This window comes from Giraffa tippelskirchi, chromosome 9 (assembly GCF_054371585.1).
Source record: "Giraffa tippelskirchi isolate mGirTip1 chromosome 9, T2T-mGirTip1v1.2.pri, whole genome shotgun sequence".
NCBI classification, from domain to species: domain Eukaryota; kingdom Metazoa; phylum Chordata; class Mammalia; order Artiodactyla; family Giraffidae; genus Giraffa; species Giraffa tippelskirchi.
The window spans coordinates 53087842-53099147 of record NC_137283.1 but is presented as its reverse complement, the minus strand read 5'-3'; the positions used below and the strand labels follow the sequence as shown (position 1 = coordinate 53099147).

The window sequence follows — 11306 nt, the reverse complement described above, 5'->3', positions numbered from 1 at the left end:
ATTTTCTGTTGTCAAAGGATGCAGAGCTCAAGTGAGGCAAGTTTCCGAGGGTCAAGGAGCACCTCCCAGGCAGTCAGGAGTCAGGAAACTTGGCGTTGGGCCCTTCTCTGCTCCGCACCTCCCTGGGGATGGGCATTGCTTTGAATCTAGGAAGGAAGGATGCTTGTCAAATCTGAATAATAATAATAAACAGACCAACAAAGCCTTCCCCTGGCACGGAGTCAGCCTCTTCCTGAGCTGGAGTCCACTCGTGGAGTCCTCACAGCGGCCCTCTGAGATCTCGGGGTCAATGGATTAAAGTCCCCTCGGCAGGTATCTGTGGGTGGCTCCCAGCCTGCAAATGCTGGTGCTGGGTGTGGGTGATGCCACAATGACCCCCCGAGCTCATAGGCACAGCTGACCAGAATCCATGGCAGGAGGGGCACATATGGTCTTGGGATGGAATGACATGTGGTCCCAGGGATGAGAGGGCACGTCTTGAGGAAGTCTGGTTTCCCTCGGCAGGGCTAACTGAGCCGGGCCTTCAGAAGCTAATGAGGACATGCATTTTGGTGACAGAAAGACCTGGATTCACGTCTCAACTCCTCTGCTTCCTGGATATGGAACTTTGGGTAAGGACTTACCCTGACCAGTTTCCTCATTTGTAAAGTGGATATAATCATGGCTATAATCATTGTTGGGTTGTTGTGGTAAGGATGAAATGAGAAGATGCTCAGAACAGCCCCAGGCAGGGCCTGTCTTTGCTTAAAGGCTCATATCTGATGCTCCTTCCTCCAGGAAGCCTTCCAAGATCTCTTTTCCCTCCGAACTTATGGAGCAGTTTGTACCTGATTAAAACATCATTCCCATTGAGATTGATTTAGAGTTTGTGTGTGTGTGTGTGCGTGTGTGTGCACTTAATTGTGTCTGACTCTTTGCAACTCCACAGACTGCAGCCCGCCTACTCAGTCGGGAACTGTTCTGTGTTTTCTCAAGACCCGGCTCTGTATCAGGCCCAGGGCTGGGGGCTGGGGTATGGGGGTGAGTAGGAGGCTGCTGCCCTCCCCGAATACCCCACCCGTGTGCCTGTTATCAGCCTGAGGCCATGGCCAAGCTCTGCTTTTTCCCACTGTTTGTGGGGCTCAGAGACAGGGACATAGGGCTGCCCTAGGGACTGGGAGACAAAAGAGCAGAGTGGGAAGGCCTCTGGCCTCCAGTCATGTCCAAGCTCTGTTCCTTTCTTACTCTGGGACCCTGGGCAAGCCCGGGACCTCCCTGAGCCTCAGTGTCTCTACCTGTGTGCCAAATGGCAGGGGTTGGGCCTGATACTCTAAGTGCCCCTGGGCGCTGGCCCTGCAGAGCTGTTGAGCGTGAGCCTGTCCTCATGTGGTAGGATGGTGGGTGGCCCAGAGCCCACCCCAGGCTCCTCCCCACCAGGCTCCGACTGTGTCCTGCAGAGGAAGCTTCGGAGGGTTAATGCTGAGCTCTTGGGAGGCCGCCCTTTGTTTGGAGCGACTTGAATTAGCATCTGCGGGCTGATCAGAGTCCGGGTATTAATGAGCCATTGAGTCAGAGCCAGTTTTCCAGTGCGCTGTGCTGTTGATGAATTAATCGCTTCTGACAGCTCTGAATGCCAACTCTGTGCTCACCCTCAGCAAGCCTGGGGTGGCCGCTGGCTGAGCCACCCAGGGCCCAGGCCACCCCTTGCCTCCAGCAGCATTTCAGTAGCTCAGCCTGGGTTCTTGGCCTCTTTAATCTGAATCCACCCTTGTTCCTTTCCATCCACCACTTTTCCTTGATTCCTAATCCAGTCCCACCCAGGCCAGATCATTTAGCACCCCCAGTTAGAATAGTGGGTAAATGTCGAAACACTCTCTCATCTCTTGGGCAATAATGTGCTGAAAATCACATGCTCTCAGAAGCTCATTTCCTCCCTGGGAAGACAGGTGTTTTGTTTGGATGAATATTTGTATACCTTTGGGGTGGATTGGGGTGAGGAATGCAAATTGAGGGCAGAGCAGAATTGTTTGAGCAGTAAAGAGGATTTTTAGAGACTATGTGGGGAGAAGAGAAAGGAAGAGATGCAAACATATTCTGGTTGTTCCTTCTGTCTTGGCCTTTTGGCAATTCCTTGACCACTCCATGACCTTTTGTACCCCTGGGCCTTTGCTGGAGCCGTTCGTTCCCTCCACTTGGAATGCCCAGGCCTCTCTTCTTGGTTACAGGTAACTTCTAATCATACTTCAAAGCCCACTCTACATTCTCCAATCAACCCTTCCTGGGTTTCCACTCAAGTCTGAAAATATTGCCTCAGAGGTGAAATTAAGGAAACAATTCCATTCACCATTGAATCAAAAAGAATAAAATACCTAGGAATAAACCCACCTGAGGAGTCAAAAGACATATACTCTGAAAACTATAAAAACACTGATGAAAGTAACCTACATGTGTACAGAATTTGAAAATGAATGAATACATGTATAACTGAATCACTTTGCTATACACCTGAAATTAACACAACACTGTTCATGAAGTATACTCTAATAAAATTAAAAAAAAAAAAAAACCATTTGGGGCTTCCCTGGTGGCTTGGTAGTAAAGAATCCTCCTTCCAACGTAGGTGACATGGGTTCCATCCCTGGTCTAGGAAGATCCCACATGCCGTGGAGTAACTAAGCCTATGTGTCCCAATTATTGAGTCTGTGCTCTAGAGTCTGGGAACCACAACAAATGAGTCTGTGTGCCACAACTACTGAAGCCCCTGCTCATCACAATGAGAGGAAAGCCTGTGCAGCAATGAAGACCCAGCACAGACATAAATAAACATAATTATGTTTTAAAATGTTATGGGAACATATTTAAAAAAAAACACACACACACAGTTGCCTCCTGGCTTCCCTGTAGCTCAGATGGTAAAAAAACTGCTGGCACTGCAGAAGACCCAGTTTTGATCCCTGGGTCAGGAAGATCTCCTGGAGGAGGGCATGGCAACCCACCCCAGCATTCTTGCCTGGAGAATCCCATGGACAGAGGTGCCTGGCGGGCTAGAGTCCGTGAGGTCACAAAGAGTTGGACACGACTGAAGTGACTTACCAAGCACGCAGGCACCCTGGAAGCCTGGCTGAGAGCTCTCTGAGGGCAGGGACCTGGTCTCATTCAACATTGTAGCCCCAGGCACATCTGCTGCAGTCAGGCATCTGTGATGATCAGACTCTGATCAGCCTCATCTGCAACTATGGGCTCCTCCCTTCAGAGCAGGCCTGCCTTCAGCAGAAGGTTAGTATTTGAGCAACTGTGACTGTTTCTCCTGTTCCGTAGGAGGGCCACAGCCTCAGCCTGCTGCTTGGGGGACTGGCAGGCAGCCCAGGTAGCTGGAGGAGGATGAGAAGGGCCGCCCCGATGGCCTGGGGCCTCCTGAAAGCGGTGTTTTGAGGGGAAACAGTTGTCACAAGGCTTCTGATCATCGTCCCTGCATGGGGCTGGCTTTCATGTCTATGATCACACCGGCCCCCTGAGGCTGCGCTGGTGGTGGGAACACAGGGCTGGCGGGGCAGCTGGATCACAGCAAAGACCGTCAGCCTCCCGCCAGGCCCAGCTGTGTGTCTGCAGGGCCTGGATTCCAGGCTCTGCTGCAGTGTGGCTTCCACCAGCTCCCCACCCTCTCCTGCCTCTCGTCCCGCCATAAAGTGGTTAAACTGTGAAGAGGTACAAGGATTCTCACGCACTCATTCATGCATTACTAAATTCTCTTCTCAACCTGGTAGCCAGGGGGATTCTGTTAAATGACCAGATCCCTCCTCTGTTCAGAAGCCACTACCCTCCGAGTAGAAATCAAAGCTCCTGCAGTGGCCTTTGAAGCAGGATCTGGGCTGGTGGTCCCTTCTCCTGGGAAGCCCACCCCTGGTCTCAGCCACGCAGACCTCCTGGCTGCTTCTGCGCTCCGTACACGGGCCGGCTCTTGCCTCAGCAGTCTCTGTTAACTACTCCCTTGCTCTGGGACACGGTTCCCTCACATGGGACCCTCCTTCCCTCACCTTTTGTGAGTCCTTAAATGCTACCATCTCTAGAATCTTTCTCTGATCACTCTATTCTATTTTTAGCCCTCCCCCAGCATTCCCAATCCTGTCTATTTTACACACACATATTATATACAGTTACACACACACACACACACACACACACACACACACACATATCTCCTTAAGTTTTCAACAGCATTTGTTGCCTTTTAAAGGCCTACCTATTTGCTTGTCTATCTATTTATCAGAATTTCAAGGACATCAGGGCAGAAATTTTCATTTATTTTGTTCATTTACCAGCTGTCTGATCTTACAAAAGCCGTGCAATCTTTTTGCCTCAGTTTCCTTGTCTGTTAAGTGCAGGAGACTGTCCCCACAAGCTCACCTCACAGCGCTGTGAGAGGACCCCACACAGCATATGTTAAGGGACAGACCCCTGCACAGATGCTGGCTGTGCAAGCCCAGGACTCCCGTCACAGGAGGCTCTGGCCTGTTCCTCTGACTGAGGGTGCATTTCAAGTTGAAGGGGTGTTGGCAGTTCCCACTGTGGGCTCTGCCCCTCTCCACCCAATTGCTCTCTGTTGGCCATGCACGTCAGGTCGGGTGTGCTCCTGGAAGCAGCCCTGGCCAAAGACGGACGATGGACGGGAGTGGGAGGATGTAATCCAGCTTCCTGCCCCTCCAGGATGGCTTGACGTGAACCCTAAGCCCCAGCAGCCCATGGCAGGGACCTGCTCAGCAGTGAGCCTTTTCTTTACGCCCTCCCTCCCCAGCTTCCCCAAAAGGGCTTCCTGGGGTCACCAGCTAATAAGTTGCTTCCATTAGAATCCTTGTCTCAAGGTCTGATTCTGGGGAATCCAACCTGAGGCAAGTGGATTCCTGGGAGATCTGCCTAGGGTGCCTCCATGTCTCTCCTCTCCCAACCCAGCCAAGCCTTTCCACCACAACAGTTATCTCTGTGGTTTTCTTAAAAGTGCCTTTTGAGTTTTCCTTTGAGAGAGAGAGACCGACCCAAGATGGGAATCACAGAGCAGCCTAGAGCCCACGGGCTAGAAACAAGATGTCTTCGGGAGCTATTTACATTCCAAGCTTCACTCCTGAAGCCAGAAACCTGTAGACACAGCTCTTTCTGGTTGTCTACACTCCATCAAATGAACTATTTTTGTAGAGTGGCTTGTGATGTGTGTGTGCGTGTGTGCGTGTGTGCATGTGTGTGTGTGTACTGGGAGGGTTGTGACTGGGTAGGATACTGGCTAAGAGCTTTAAGCCTTTGGAGCTAGATAACCAATAATCATAGTGAATTTTCACTCAGTACATACTGTGTATCTGAACCATGCTGAATGTGTTTGTTACATGTGGGATTTTTCTAAGCTTTCCTGATAGTTCCATTGGAGACTGTATCAGGCAGGGTCCTGATGGGAAACAGGAGGTGCACACATATGGAGAAAGTCCGGAGAGTTTAACGAGAGAGGCAGGGAAACCAATAAAGGATGACGAAGCGCCTGAGTTCAGCAGCTGTGGGCCTAAAAGGACTACAGAGAGAGTGCCCGAAGCTTAGGAGAGGGCCGCCTGCCAGAAGCTGTGGCTTCAGTGGAGGGATGTGGCCAAACTGCAGTAACCCAGCAGGGAGGAGACAGGACAAACACCCCAGTGGGGGGTGGGTAGCATGCCCTTAGGCCCAAGCACCCACCCTCCTCCTGCCCTCCAGTCTCCCATCAGCCGAACCCAACTGTTCAACAGGTGACAAGGGAGACTGAGGGCTAGTTCTTAAAAGCCAGCCTTCTGGGCCATAGGGCAGGGGAAGAAGGCTGGAGAGTAGGGCTGGAGCAGAAAACACATGTCCAGTAGAGGGAGGAGCTGTGATAGTTATTCCCACACAGGACTGGCTGAGTGTGAGGTGCAGGGCTCAGTGCAAAATGAAAATGCCGATCCTCCCTGTTAAACAATTATTAAGAATTTCAAGACAGTGACAGGAGAAAATTAAACCATGTCACATGCCCATGGAGCCAACCTTGTTCCCTTATTACGATGAAGAAACAGAGATACAGAGCGGTAAGGTGCTTTATCTAAGGCAGTCATACTTGGGCTTTGAGTCCTGGCTCCGCCCTTCTAGCTATAGAGCCTCGGACAAAACACTTTCCTGCCCTACAGGAGGGTCTCAAGACATCTGACTACTGTAGAGGCATTGCTAAGAACAAGGGGGATGAAAGCTGGCTAGGCAAGCAGAGCCTCTGAGAGCTGTCCGAGGTTCTGATATGCCAGTGGGCTCCCTGGGCCGCCTGGGTGTCTCTTGGATGTTTAGGAAGGCAACAGCTTTTAAAATAGCCCATTTCCACTCCCAGCCTGTCGCTGGGCTCCTCTAAGTGTCAGAACACAGAGACGTGACGTGTTATTGTCTGGAGTGCGCGATGTGGTGAGCTGGAAAGAGCATAGCAATGGGAGTCAGGAAATGGAGATTTAACAAGGGCAGTGTCGACATCATCTCATTTCATCCTCACAGCCATCCCTCAGAATCAGGGGTCCCCAGCCTCTGGAATCTAACACCTGATGATCTCACATGAATCTGATGTCATAATAATAGATATAAAGTGCACAATAAATGCAATGTGCTTGAATCATCCCCAAACCATCCACCATCCCCCAACCCTGCTGGTCCATGGAAAAACTGTCTTCCATGAAACCAGTCCTTGGTGCCAAAAAGCTTGGAGACTGCTGCTCAGAAGTACCACTGTAGCCACACCACAGGCTTTACTGAACACTCTCTATTAGGCAGGCTTAACCACTGCACAGTTATCTATCATGTAAGTGTTGTTATCATCCTCACTTATGGACCAGGAATCTTAGAGTAAGAGACAGTCACCATTGCAGTAGATTCCACTAGGGCACCACCCATTATGCTTGCTCTGCGTACAGGGAAAGCTGAAGATGCTGGAGCTGATGCCCATGGAAACACCTCTCAACTAATGACGTGCTGGGGTTGGAAGGACAAACACCCCTGTGTCCTCACCTTGAGGTTGGGATGATGCTGAGGCATCTTCTGCACTGTCTTCCAGGGTCCCCCTGTGGGGTTAAGCCCCGGTGGCCCACAGTGGGATCTGGCTTGCTACTACACCTTCTGCTGGCTTCCTGTGCTTCCTCTGTTTCACTTTCTGTCTCAGCCAACCTCTAAGATGACCCCCGAGACCCCCACCTCCTGGTATTCAAACTCTTGTAGCCCCTCCCACACTATATCAGAGTTGGTTTGTGTGACCAATAAAATATGACAAAAGTGATGGTATGTGTGGCTCCTGTCTGGAGATCTCTGGCTCACTCTCTCTCTCCCATCACTCACTCTGGGGAGAAACTGCTTCTATATCATGGAAAGCACTATGGAGAAGCCAACATTGTGACGTGTTGAAGCCCTCAGCCAGCAGCCTGCTAGGATCCCAGAGCTGCCCAGAACTATGAGAGAGAGCTTAGAGGTGAATCCTTCGGTCTCGCTTGCTGTTATTCAGTCACTAAGTCATGGCTCACTCTTTGTGGCCCCATGCACTACAGCATGCCAGGCTTCCCTGTCCTTCACCATCTCCTGGTGTTTGCTCAAACTCATGTCCATTGAGTTGATTTTGCTATCTAACCACCTCAACCTCTGTCATCCCCTTCTCCTTCTGCCCTTAATCTTTCCCAGAATCAGGGTCTTTTCCAATGAGTCAGCTCTTTGCATCAGGTGACCAAAGTATTGGAACTACAGCATCAGTACTTCCAATGAATATTCAGGGTTGATTTCCTTTGGGATGGACTGGTTTGATCTCCTTGCTGTCCAAGGGACTCTCAGGAGTCTTCTCCAGCACAATTAGAATGATCAGCTCTTCGGTGCCCAGCCTTCTTTATGGTCCAACTCTCACATCCCTACATGACTAATGGAAAAACCATAACTTTAACTATACAGACCTTTGTCAGCAAAGTGATGTCTCTGCTTTTTAATATGCTGTTTAGATTTGTCACTCTTCCAAGGAGTAAGTGTCTTTTAATTTTGTGGCTGCAGCCTCAGTCAATTTTTCAAATCATCAGCTCTGGCTGACAGTTTGACCAAAACCGCATTAGCAGCCCTGAGCTAAATGACTTCCAGATTCCTGACTCTCAGAAACCATTAGATAATAGACACTTGTCGTTTGACACTGCTAAGTTTTGAAGTAATTTGTTATGGTGATTGTTAACTAATACACTTTCTTATTCCACTATCAAGTTTTCCTGGATTCGCTTCTCAAATGAACTATTTAAACTTGAATCCTCATTTCAGCCTTAGCTTTCAGAAGAACCCAAACTCAGACCTCTACCTAAGGGCATCTGCCTGGTAAGTGGAGAAACCAGGATTCACACCCACAGTATGTGAAGTGACTGCTCAAGAGTTCAGAGCTATATGTGTCAGTCACTCTTAGCTGCAGCCTACAAGCAGCTTGGTTACAGGGACCCAGTCTTGGCTCCTTTGGTGGCCTCCACACCCAGCTCAGTGTCTTTTACATATGAGGTGCTCAGTATATGTTACTGCCCTTCTGCACCCTGCCCTGCCCTTTATTATGGATGTTTGACTTCGGAGCATAACTCTCCTGTTTATATCAAGATTTAAGTACCTGAACCAAGGATTTAGGCTGTGTTCAAGTCTTAACTCTGGAATTCACTACCAGGGTGACTTTGGGCAAGTTATTTAATCATTTCGAAACTTTCTTCCTCTATAAAATGGGATGATAATGGTATCTACCTCACTGAGGTAATGGTAAATAACCGAAATAAATGTGTGTATCAATTCAGTTCCATCTTTCAGTTGTGTCCAACTCTTTGAGACCCCATGGACTGTAGCACGCCAGGCTTCCCTGTCCATCACCAACTCCTGGAGCTTGCTCAAACTCATGTCCATTGAGTCGGTGACGTCATCCAACCATCTCATCCTCTGTTATCCCCTTCTTCTCCTGCTTTCAATCTTTCCCAGCATCAGGGTCTTTTCCAATGAGTCAGTTCTTTACATCAGGTGGCCAAAGTATTGGAGCTTCAGCTTCAGCATCAATCCTTCCAAAGAATATTCAGGACTGATTTCCTTTAGAATTGACGAGTTTGATCTCCTTGCAGTCCAAGGGACTCTCGAGAGTCTTCTCCAACACCACAGTTCAAAAGCATCAATTCTTCGGTGCTCAGCTCTCTCACATCCATACATGACTATTGGAAAACCATAGGTTTGACTAGACAAACGTGTGTATAGTCTTGGTCAACACCCAGCACTTAGGAAGTGCTGTATCAGGGTCTGTGTGGCCAGGAGCATTTCAGGTGCATCTCTACCTGCCCCCATCTTCAGATGGCACATAACTCAGGCAGCTATTGATTTGGCAGATGACTTTGAGAGACACGAGAGCTGATTTCTTTCAACTCTCAGAGGCCTTGGGGACACTTACCAAACATGCATAACTTAGAACAAGCTCTCACCTCACCCAGACGACACAGGGAGCAAAGCTCCTTGGGAGTAGAAAAGGAGATGAGGGGTCTTGGGGGTGGGGAGCACACTCTGTGAACTTCATTTTTTTAATTTTTTTTTTTTTGCCAAGAATGAATCCTGGCTGCCTTCCCAGCAGGTGCTCAGTAAATACACATGAAAGGATGGACTGGAAAAATGCCAAGATGAACATCACTGCCTTGAAAACAGAGGTGCATTTTACATAAGACAACATCTCCTGGGGACAGTTACACAGCATCACTCCTAAACACATACCTACCTGCCTTGTTCTCCTCTACCTTCTGATCTGATGACCCCAACCCTTGGCTGGTATTGATAACTCTACCAGAGACCCTGAAGGCACCATAATTCATATTCCTCCCATGTTGGGTTAAGAATATTGGCCCATTTATGCCCTAATTATGCTAATTAAGTAATTTTTTAAAATAAAGGAGACAGTTATCACCTTCAGTTTGACAGCATCTGACTCCATTAGCAGTCACAGCTGCCAACATCATGGTGCTGATTAGTTACCTCGAATTGCTTAGAGAAAGTCAATTATCATCAGAGTGCACCCCCAGTGTCTCTTGCATTATGGGGGCATCGGACTCAATGGTTTCAACAGTGAGCTGGAATCTAGAGAGATGAAGCCACAGTTCGGGGGGGGGGTCACCAACTCTGATCATGGCCTGGCATCCTGGGGTCCATGGAGTTGCAAAGAGTCGGACACGACTTGGCGACCGAACAACAACAACAACAACAATGCAGTTGGAGCAGGAGGCCACTAGAGTGGAGGTTCAGACAGCTGTGATGGCTGGTCTAGGATCAGAGGAGCCACGGTGACAGGAAGTCCCCCTTTCCCCAGTCCATGTCGCTTTCCATGGTCCTGAAACACTCTGCACTAGGGCTCCTGGTTCCTCAAACTCAGGGACAACTATTCCCACAGCTCATATCTTTTATTTTTTAAACTCCTTATCTCTTGATACACATTTTTGTCATTTTTTATGCTGTCACCAATTAGTTAGGCCCATGTCTCATTAGTAATTCACAGGAGTGACTCCATACACCGTTGACAGTTCCATAACGCTTCTGACAGTTACACACTTTATTTTTGTCTCTGAGAGGCTGGGAGGGGAGCTTGTGTAACTTTAGCTGCCTTCCCCGAGGTTCTGCTTTTGAGCAGAGGGTGCACTTGGGGGAGAGTGAGGATGAGGCCTCCAGAGACACTGACTTCCACTTTAGGGAGTCGAGGGCAAAAATCTGACTAGTGCCACTGGTGGGACAGGAACGAGGGAGAGGGGGCATTTGGCAGAAAATGAGAGTCAAATCTGCCAGTGCCTCCTGAGGCACAGTGCCATCAGAACTGTGTCCTCCCACGGGAGTTCCCTGGAAGCCCTGTGAACTTCCTGGCCATTCCCCTTATTTAGGCTAAGACTCTGGCATGTCTTTAAGCAAAGTGAAAAGGAGCCTGCACAGACAGCTGTGCTGAGATCAGTGGCCAGTGGAAGGGGGACCAGAGGGGGTGTGGGGAAGGGGATGGGGGAATCATGGAGGGGCAGGAAATGGAGAGCATGTGAGTTGGAATCATTCCAGGCACCAGGATGCACTTGCCATTCACTGGACTTCCTTTAAGTATGTCCTTGATTCCCCACCCTTGGCATGACTGCTCTCACTCAATAGACCAGATGACACTCACTAAGCTTTGCTAGGTGCCAAGTTCTGTTCTTGTCACTTTCCATCTGTGAACTCTTTTAAACTTCCCGACCATGCTGCAAGTACTGTTATTGCTATTGTTTCCATTTTACAGATGAGAAAACTGAGATCCAGCTAGTTAAGTGGGAAAACTT

General features: G+C 49.2%; 1 long non-coding RNA gene across 1 annotated transcript; it reads left to right on the top strand.

Moving 5' to 3' along the window:
• Positions 1-437: 437 nt before the first annotated feature.
• Positions 438-7266, top strand: LOC145520415 (uncharacterized). Its single transcript, XR_014064455.1, has 2 exons — positions 438-611; positions 6912-7266. It is a non-coding gene; the product is annotated as an uncharacterized LOC145520415 (long non-coding RNA).
• Positions 7267-11306: the final 4040 nt, after the last annotated feature.